We start from the raw sequence: 9,020 nt of genomic DNA on the forward strand, positions 1-9,020 counted from the left end.
GAAATCTAAGTCAGATAACATGGGCTTTCCAGGCAAGCTTCATTGGAGAAGAATGGGCAGTATGGAAAAATGGCACACAGCCTCTTCAGGTTTCCTCTTCCTTCCCCCCCCCACAACATCAAGAGGATGTCCCAGCAAAGATGATGCTTCAGCTGCCTTAGGTTCTACAGTTTAGTACTGTAGACAGGTGTAGTAGAAAGAAAATGGTGTTGGGTAAAGCAAATAAATTACCTTCCTCCCAGATCTATGCTGTTGGTAAACCATAAAACATTTAGACACAAAGAATGTGGGTTAAGACCACTAAGAATCTGGGAAAAGTGCTGAGAAGGCCACTGGGAGAAAACACTTAGAGAAAGTTACCGTAATAGTAACACTTACTCAAAGAATAGAGCCTTTGTTTAATGCAATATGCAGTGTCTTTATAATGCCACCTTCATCACCCCAGTATCCGTATCTCATAAACTTACCTATTCAATCAATTACCTGTTATATTAATAAATATGTGCATTTGCATGAATCTAAATAAAAGGGTTGCAACCCCCGCCCTTTTCAGATTAGCCTTGCTACCTCTGGTACTGAAATAAACAGTTTGTGTTTCAAAGAAAGAGTGTGTCTGATCCCCATTATGGAGGAATTTCTCTCATACAATCAATTAAGTAAGTGTAGACTTTTACTTTAGTAGTTATCCCCCAAATTGTGATTAGGAATTAAGGCTGATTGTGAGCTGAAAATTTAACTTGCAGAGAGCAGCAGCAGAGCAAACTTGAATTGAAAACCAAGCCCATAACTGCTGTTGCTGCTGCTGCAGCGGCTAAAGAGAACAGAGAGGTATGAGAGTGTCAGATTCAAGGGCCTGGATCTCTGAAACAATGGCTTTCCTCAATGTCAGTGATTTGTATCTAGAAGTTTAGGACTTTTCAACATTAATGTTTTTTCCTGAGATCAAGCAGATGCTGAATCTGGACTTGATACACTGAGTAGCTCATCCCTTCTCTTTTCTTTCTTTTTTTTTTAAAAAAAATATTTTTTATTAAACAGTTTGTCTTTAAAAACAACACAAAAAACAATCACACATATATAAAAACAAAACATGTCAAAACATAACGTATTGAACATTACATAACATTAATTGTAATTTTACAGCATTTCATATCAATTTACGTACTTTGCTTTTGTAGTTCTGTATTCTATCATTTCTATTTACTACTCAATAGTAGAATAACCGAATGTGAATCCCTTCTCTTTTCTATCTACAGAACCCCTGACCTGGACCACCAAATCTGCTTCCTTGCTTCAGACACCCAACTTCTTTCTGATCCAGATACCCATTTGATGACTTGATTGTGACTATGATTTCTGGGGTCCCCGGGCATTAAAGCTTGGGGCTTGATTGAGAGGCGCCAAGAACTGCTTTAGCCCAAATGCTAGGAGCCAGTGCTCAGATCTGTCACATTTTTGTTCTTTGGATGAAGGCTTGCTTCTATATTCCCGTCCAAAGTGCACTGTCAATCAATTTCATGTGATGACTCTGAAATGAAAGATGACAGGGGGTGCAAACCCAGTGTAATGCTGCAGTTATGCAAGTGAGTGCCTTTTCCCTGGACCAAATGATATCTCCTTAGTGCCCATCTGTTTTCTCAAATAAAGTGAAAGAAGATGCACCATTTCTTTATAAGAAAAAGTGAGGTTGGGGGAACATGACCAAGGTGTATAAAGTCATTCGTGGCATGGAGAATGTAGACAGGAAGAAGGCTTTGTCCTCTCTCACAGATGTTGGTCCAGATGTCAGCCAATGTAGTTGCTTGAGGAGTAATTTAGCAGATGAAAAAAGGAGGCATCCTTCTGTCCTGTCCATGGTAAAACACTAAGTTGTAGCAGTGGCTACTAATCTGAGGGCTTTAAAAATGGACTGAAGGATGTGCTTATCAAGATGTTGGATTTACAACTCATGATTCTTCAAGGAGCTTAGGCTGGTATACATGTCACTTCGTTCTGTAAGCTTTCTCCACAATAACAACCCTTTTGGATAGGCTGGGCTGAAAGGTCCAAAGTCACCAGGGGGAGCTTCCATGGTTGAGGGTGGATATGAATTTGGCCTTTTCTGGTTCTAGTCCAACCTCTCAACCATTTTACCAGACAGGCTCTAGTGTTCTTTGTAAAGCAATGTTACCTCTAGGTTAGGGGCACCAAGCCTTCAAGTTCCAGTTATAGGGAAAGAATTGTATCCATGTTTTCTTTGACAGCAGCCTGAAGAGATCTGGCTGGCCACTGTAACATGTGAAATTCTGGCCTACCACAGCCTGGCCCTCATTGTGCAGGGCTGTTCTTGTGATCTTGCAATCTATTAGATCAAAAGCCTCACCTCACAGCCCATGTAAAAATGGGCAGTTCTGGGCATCCAAAAGGCATAAATTGACCAAAGGCTGTTTTAAATATGAGACCACTAGGATGTAGAACAGGGTTACCCATGGATGTCAGGTAAAAGACTGATAGGAGTAGAAAAGTGTAAAGGGCAGATTTGTTCCTGATACTCAGTTTTGCACCTGCCACTGTTCCTTTCTCTTTCACTGTGTTCACCGCAGCACAGAGATAGAAGCCTGTGTCATTCGCCTGAAGTTTTGACAATTCCAAACGCATTTCCCGCCTAGGTGGGTTATCAAGCTTGGAACCCTTTCCTTCCAGCCGACCCTTCAGTTCAGGTGGAATTTCTTCAAGTGTTGTACTGTAAGTGTAGAGATACCCAAGGACTTCAAGTTCTGACTTCCCAGGCAGTTGGCGATACCAAGAGAAATGATAGTCTGTGTTATCAACGGAGCAGTGGAAGGAAATACTTTGCCCTGTTGAGTCATTGACAAAGCTTGGAGTCTGGATCACTGTCAGGGCAGAGCCACTGTCCACAAAGGCTGAAGAAGGAGAAAGAAAAAGGCAAAATTAGGTGGGGATGCTAGAGAGGAAGCCAATAGACCCTGAGAGAATTAAGTCAAGGGAGGACAGTGAAATCTGGAAGAAAATGAGGCTCTGATGAAGGGAGGGATCCAGGCCCCTTTCAGGGCACTTACTGCACCAGAAGGCAAGGAGGACATGGGAGAAGCGGAGTCCAAGGAGCCCAGAGCAGGAATGAAGAGGTGTTGGAGCCATCTCAGCCTGGGGCTGCTACTGCAGCAGCTGGGAAGAGATCATAAGCTGCTGGGTTTCCTGTCACGTGCTGGAAATGTGGCTGCAAGAACTGCCTGGTGGAGGGAACCGGATGCCCAGACCCCCTTCAGGTCTTTGCTCTTGAGTTCAGGCTGAAAAGAAGAGCAGTGGCTGGGCAGAAATGGGGGGGGGGACATTTGCCTTCTTTTGGGGTGGGGGGGTGCGTTCTGCTGCTTAGAAAATGAAGCTGCTGGAGAGGGTCTGGTTTGCTGCACCTGCTGGCTTGGCTATAAATACTCTTAAGGGCAAAGTCATTCATACTTTCAGTTGTTCCTTCAAAAGTGATGGCTCTGTTCAAATTTTAAGGAGGGAAAAGAAAAACTGAACTATAATAGAACGAGAAGTTAAGATGAAGGGTAATATTGGTTTCTTAAAGTTAGAGAGAATAAATGATATGAGAAAAATTGAACATATAAAATTGTGTTAAAGATGAACAAAAAATCTGCACAAATTTAAGACCAGGCCAATATTCTGTTCAGAAAAGATGTATTGTATTTATTTATTTATTGGTTCAATTTATATGCCACCCTTCTCCGGAGACTTACAATGCGTTAAGCAATAGCCTTCATACTTTTGTATATACCTGCTCAGTAGGGCTTTCGCCCCCCCCCCCCAAGTGGTGTTCTTTTTTATACAAAGTCAGCTTATTGCCCCCACAATCCGGGTCCTCATTTTACCTACCTCAAAAGGATGCAAGGCTGAGTCAACCTTGAGCCTTGCAGTAATTGCAGGCAGCTGGTGTTACTTAACAGTACTTTAATCTGCTGCACCACCAAGTGCAGCAGATTGTATGTTTGTTTGTGTGTTTAAAAAATAAAAAAACTTTACAAAAAAAAAAAGTGATGGCTCTATACGTACACCATGCCTAAAAGCCATTCTGTGATTTCATTTGGCTTTCAACGCAGCTCATAATGCCCTTAATCTGAAGCATCTCCGCCTATCAGTAACCAGTAATCAGTAAATGTTTCTAGATGGCTGTGAAATCTCAGAAGAATTCGGAGGGTCAGGGAGATTTCAGCCTATATAGGATAGTTGTAATGTTTGTTCCCCGTCCAGGACTCCTAAAACCCAGTCTTCAGGTGTCTGAAGGGCATCATCATCAAAAAGGTAGATATGATTGAGAGATTGAAGCTGCTGCTCTTTTTGATATGTGCAAAATGTGCACATTAAAAGGGGAAGGACTTTAATCACATCCACCATTTTGACACTGCTGACTCCCATCTCTGGGCACTCTTGTGTATCAGTGCTAATTCTCAGCAATTGGTTCAGATTTCAGAGTATAGAACTTTTGGTACCAGTGTTCTGTCAGAAGTGCATCACTTTCCACCTGAGAAATCTAAAATGTTTTTCACTGATTACAGTATTAATGAGAACGTGTCTTTGCTTTGTAGTTTTGATGGGACTATATCGCCCACAACCCCTTGTGAAAGTTAATGTTCTGCCACAGTAAATAGGAATGCTTCCAAATTATATATAAATCAATGTATGGTGAAAATAATTTATATTCCCCAAAATGAACTTGAGGAAAGGGATGGGGTCCCATTATCATTCATCCCAATTTATCTTATTTTTTTATCCATGTTTATGCACTTTTTTTTGGTGACAATACAAAAGAACTTGATGTTTCTGGTTCTGGTCCAACCTCTCAACTATTTTACCAGACAGGCTCTAGTATCCTTTGTAAAGCAATGTTACTTCTAGGTTAGGGGCACCAAGCCTTCAAGTTCCAGTTATAGGAAAAGAACTGTATCCATGTTTTCTTTGACAGCAGCCTGAAGAGATCTGGCTGGCCACTGTGAGACCTGAGATGCTGGCCTATAACAGCCTGGCCCTCATCGTGCAGGTCTGTTCTTGTGATCTTGCAATCTATTAGATCAAAAGTCTCACAGCCTGTGTATGAATAGGCATAAATTGACCAAAGGCTATTTTAAATATGAGACCACTAGGATGTAGAACAGGATTACCCATGGATGTCAGGTAAAAGGTGGATATGAATAGAAAAGTGTAAAGGGCAGATTTGTTCCTGATACTCAGTTTTGCATCTGCCACTGTTTCTTTCTCTTTCACTGTGTACAATGCAGCACAGAGATAGAAGCCTGTGTCATTCGCCTGAAGTTTTGACAATTCCAAACGCAATTCCCGCCTAGATGGGTTGTCAAGCTTGGAACCCTTTCCTTCCAGCCGACTCGTCAATTCAGGTGGAATTTCTTCAAGGGTTTTACTACCAGTGGACAGGTACCCGATGACTTTCAATTCTGTTTTCCCAGGCAATTGGTGATATAAATAAAACCTGTAGCTTGTATCATCCACAGAGCAACTGAAGGAAATTTTTCTCCCAGTCGAGTCACTGACAAAGCTTGGAGTTTGGATTACTGTCAGGGCAGAGCCACTGCCCACAAAGGCTGAAGAAGGAGAAAGAAAAAGACAAAATCAGGTGGGGAGGCTACAGAGGAGCCCAGGAGTCTCTGAAAGAATTAGGTCAAGGGAGGACAGTGAAATCTGGAAGAAAATAGGGCTCTGTTGAAGGAAGGGGTCCAGGGCACTTACTGCACAAGAAGGCAAGGAGGACATGGGAGAAGCGGAGTCCAAGGAGCCCAGAGCAGGAGTGAATTGGTGCTGCGGCCATCTCAGCCTGGTGCTGCTACTGCAGCAGCTGGGAAGAGATCAAAAGCTGCTGGGTTTCCTGTCACGTGTTGGCAATGTGGCTGCAAGAACTGCCTGGCCTGGGCCTGGTGGTGGGAACCGGATGCCCAGACCCCCCTGCAGTCTTTGCTCCTGAGCTCAGGAAGGAAAGAAAAGCAGAGGCTGGGGAGAAAAACGGGGCCCCATTTGCCTTCTTGTGGGAGAGGGGTGTTTTGCTACTTAGAAAAAGAAGGGGGGCTGGTTTGCTGCACCTGCTGGTTTGGTTATAAATAGTTTCTGTTGCATTAATAGCTTGATTTAGCATTTGCTTAGCCTGGAAAATTGAATTTGTCTATTTTTTCCACTAGCGATGTTTCTAGTCCTTAAGCTTGCAAAAAAAAAAAAAAAAAAAGGATTACAAACACATGAGAGTTTAGAAGATTATAAAAGTGCATAAACCATGGTTCTGGTATTCTGCATAACACTAATCTTTGATCTCTTCAGGGCTAACAACAACAGCATGAAGAAATGTGCTTGATTTCTTGATTTATATTTTGGTAGAAGAACTGTACATTCTTTGCACATAGCTACTGTTCCAGCTAAGGTGGAAGAGTAGGGAAATTTAATTTAGAAGCATGAGAGCAAATCCTTATTCAGTCATGTGGTTTATATGGTGGCCTTAGGCTGTCAACACCCTTTAGAGAAATTAAAGGGAAAAGGTGAGATATATCACAGATAATTCCAGACTTTTCATCTGAATAGCATTCATTGGGATATAATTTATTCAAAAGAAACAGACCCAACTATAGGATTTGCATCAGGGGTAAAATCCAGCACATTCTTACAGGTTCTGGAGAACTGGTAGCGGAAATTTTGAGTAGTTCGGAGAACCGGCAAATATCACCTCTGGCTGGCCCCAGAGTGGGGTGGGAATGGGGATTTTGCAGTATCCTTCCCCTGCCACGCCCACCAAGCCACACCACGCCCACCAAGCCATGCCCACAGAACCGGTAGTAAAAAAAAATTGGATTTCACCACTGGTTTGCATTATATGTAAAGAATGACCATACCTGTGTGACAATTCATGTGATCAAAATTTTGCTGAAGGGGCCTGGATGGAAATAAAGAGAGGGAAAAGAACCTAACTATAAATGACACTTTTGTGAGAGGATGCTACAGTGTAGGAGATGACCAGGCTGAACCCAAGTGGGGGGATAAATGTATCATCAGTCTCGAGTCTCTTCGCACCCACAAGAGGTCCAGTTTACTTTGAATTCCTTCTACTCTTATCTCCCGCTAATTTCTCTTGGCCCCTAATGGTTCAGATTTTTGTAGAGAGATTAAGTTTACAATAAATGTTTATACCTATTTGAACTGTATGGATCTCCTGATTTTCCTGGCGCTTGACATACGGGCCATGTATCAAGCCAAAGAGAGGAATGAAATATTTGCCAGTTAGATGGGCAAGGAATCCAGAAATCATTGCCGGCATAGTGAGAGAGTTCAACTATCCCGGTATGACCTGGAAAGCAAACCCTTTGATACAGCCACGTAAGGAAGCCAACAGGTTCTTGATGTGTCTTACGGGCCACATCATTGTCCAAAATGTAGTTGAGGGGATTAGAGGATCAGTTACATTGGACTCAAGACTTGCTAAGAGGGAAGAAATAGTTAAAGAAATGGAAGTTGTAGGAGCCTTGGTAGAGACTGACCATGTGATTCTAAAATTCACCATATTGAAGCCGAGAGAACTGAAGGCAAACAGATTAGTAGTCTAGATTTCCAGAGAGCAGACCTCAATAATGGGAAAGGGGAAAAATAGGAAAGATATCATTGATGGAAATCCTGAAGGGAAAATAAGCAAAGCTAAAGCTAAGAATGAAGTGAGGCTTGCAATATATGCCCAAAATAAGAAATAGCAACAACCACAATAGAGCATTTTGAGATATATGTGGAACAAGTAAAGTCAAGGAAACAATTTGCTGATTGGAAAAAATGGCAAGATGATAACGCACAACAAAAAGTTTCAACTTCATAATTCCTATTTTGCAACTGTCTTTTCACAGAAGAAAAAGCTGATTCAGCCTGTCAAAAGCCATATTGTCTGGTGCCGTGTAGAAAAAACTGCTGTGTGAGATCATCCGCTGGTTCAGTGTGAATTATTATGATATCCATCTTTACATTTCCACCCCAGGCCACCTGAGTAATGTCAGAAGCCGTACTGTGTAATGTCATGGAGGTCCTGTTTTGCTGCCTGGAAGAACTGGGCGTCTAGATGGGGAAGATCAAGTGATTTTGGGGGGTGGGGGAGAAACTGGGAGTTTTCATTTCTTTTTCTGAATAGGATTGTACCACCCCAGTCAGAACCGGTGTGCAATTTGTGGATCCTCTTGGCGTTGAGGCTTCTGCACAAATGGTAAGCAAGTGTGTAAGCAAACATTGATAAGCAAACATTTGGTTTGTCTTTGTCTCTGGGGATTTGTCTCAGTCCCACACCTACAGCTTCAACTTTCCACTATTTTGCAATTTTAATTATTATATAATTGAAATCATTTTTTAAAGCAAGGTGAACAAGGAAATGGCTAAGTCCTTGCGCAGATATCAGGTTGCCTACTCTTGATGTAAAAAAAAAAAACGCAAACCCCATGCTAAGAGCCACTGAAAAAGATTTTCCTGTAGGAGCTCCTTGGGTATACCAGCCCTTTATCTCTCCCTTAGTATCCTGAACTGCCAATATCATCGCTCATAATAGACCTTGGCAGCAGTGACAGCAGAGAAGGCCCATTACCCATCTCTTATCTAGACAGTTTCCGGCTCAGCCTTGCAACTGCTGCTCTTCAGCTTTGGCTGAATTCCTGAATGCAGCAGGCCGAACTTACCACATGTTGAAGTAAAGCACATTATACACATTACTACGTGCATTAGTTTTCTCCAGCCTGAAGTCTTGGATTTCAACCCCCATAATCTACAGACAGTGTGACCTAAGCCTGTACTAGGTACAGATAGGACACTGAGGTTCAAGCCATCTGAAGGGCATCTGTCGGCAAAAGAGCCTGTGGATGTGCATGTGCATACATAAAACCAATAAGCTCACAGATGAAAATGTTCTAACTGGACCACTGCTGCTATGTTTTGGCCATCGTTATATACTGCAGCCTTCATTCCACAGATTGCTATCACTCTATCAAGTGGGGTTAACAGGG

General features: G+C 42.3%; 1 long non-coding RNA gene and 2 pseudogenes across 3 annotated transcripts; 1 reads left to right on the forward strand and 2 right to left on the reverse strand.

The window, feature by feature from the left end:
* Positions 1-1,076: 1,076 nt before the first annotated feature.
* Positions 1,077-3,146, reverse strand: LOC117667197 (uncharacterized; annotated as a pseudogene). Its single transcript, XR_015731080.1, has 2 exons — positions 3,060-3,146; positions 1,077-2,903 (listed from the first exon to the last, which is right to left on the reverse strand). The product of XR_015731080.1 is annotated as an uncharacterized LOC117667197 (transcript).
* Positions 3,147-3,788: 642 nt separating this feature from the next.
* Positions 3,789-5,856, reverse strand: LOC132710589 (uncharacterized; annotated as a pseudogene). The gene is made up of 2 exons (XR_015731081.1): positions 5,743-5,856; positions 3,789-5,597 (listed from the first exon to the last, which is right to left on the reverse strand). The product of XR_015731081.1 is annotated as an uncharacterized LOC132710589 (transcript).
* Positions 5,295-8,491, forward strand: LOC148116532 (uncharacterized). The gene is made up of 3 exons (XR_015731082.1): positions 5,295-5,430; positions 5,508-5,629; positions 7,884-8,491. It is a non-coding gene; the product is annotated as an uncharacterized LOC148116532 (long non-coding RNA).
* Positions 8,492-9,020: the final 529 nt, after the last annotated feature.

Source organism: Pantherophis guttatus, chromosome 1 (genome assembly GCF_059756535.1).
Source record: "Pantherophis guttatus breed Tessera chromosome 1, ASM5975653v1, whole genome shotgun sequence".
NCBI classification, from domain to species: domain Eukaryota; kingdom Metazoa; phylum Chordata; class Lepidosauria; order Squamata; family Colubridae; genus Pantherophis; species Pantherophis guttatus.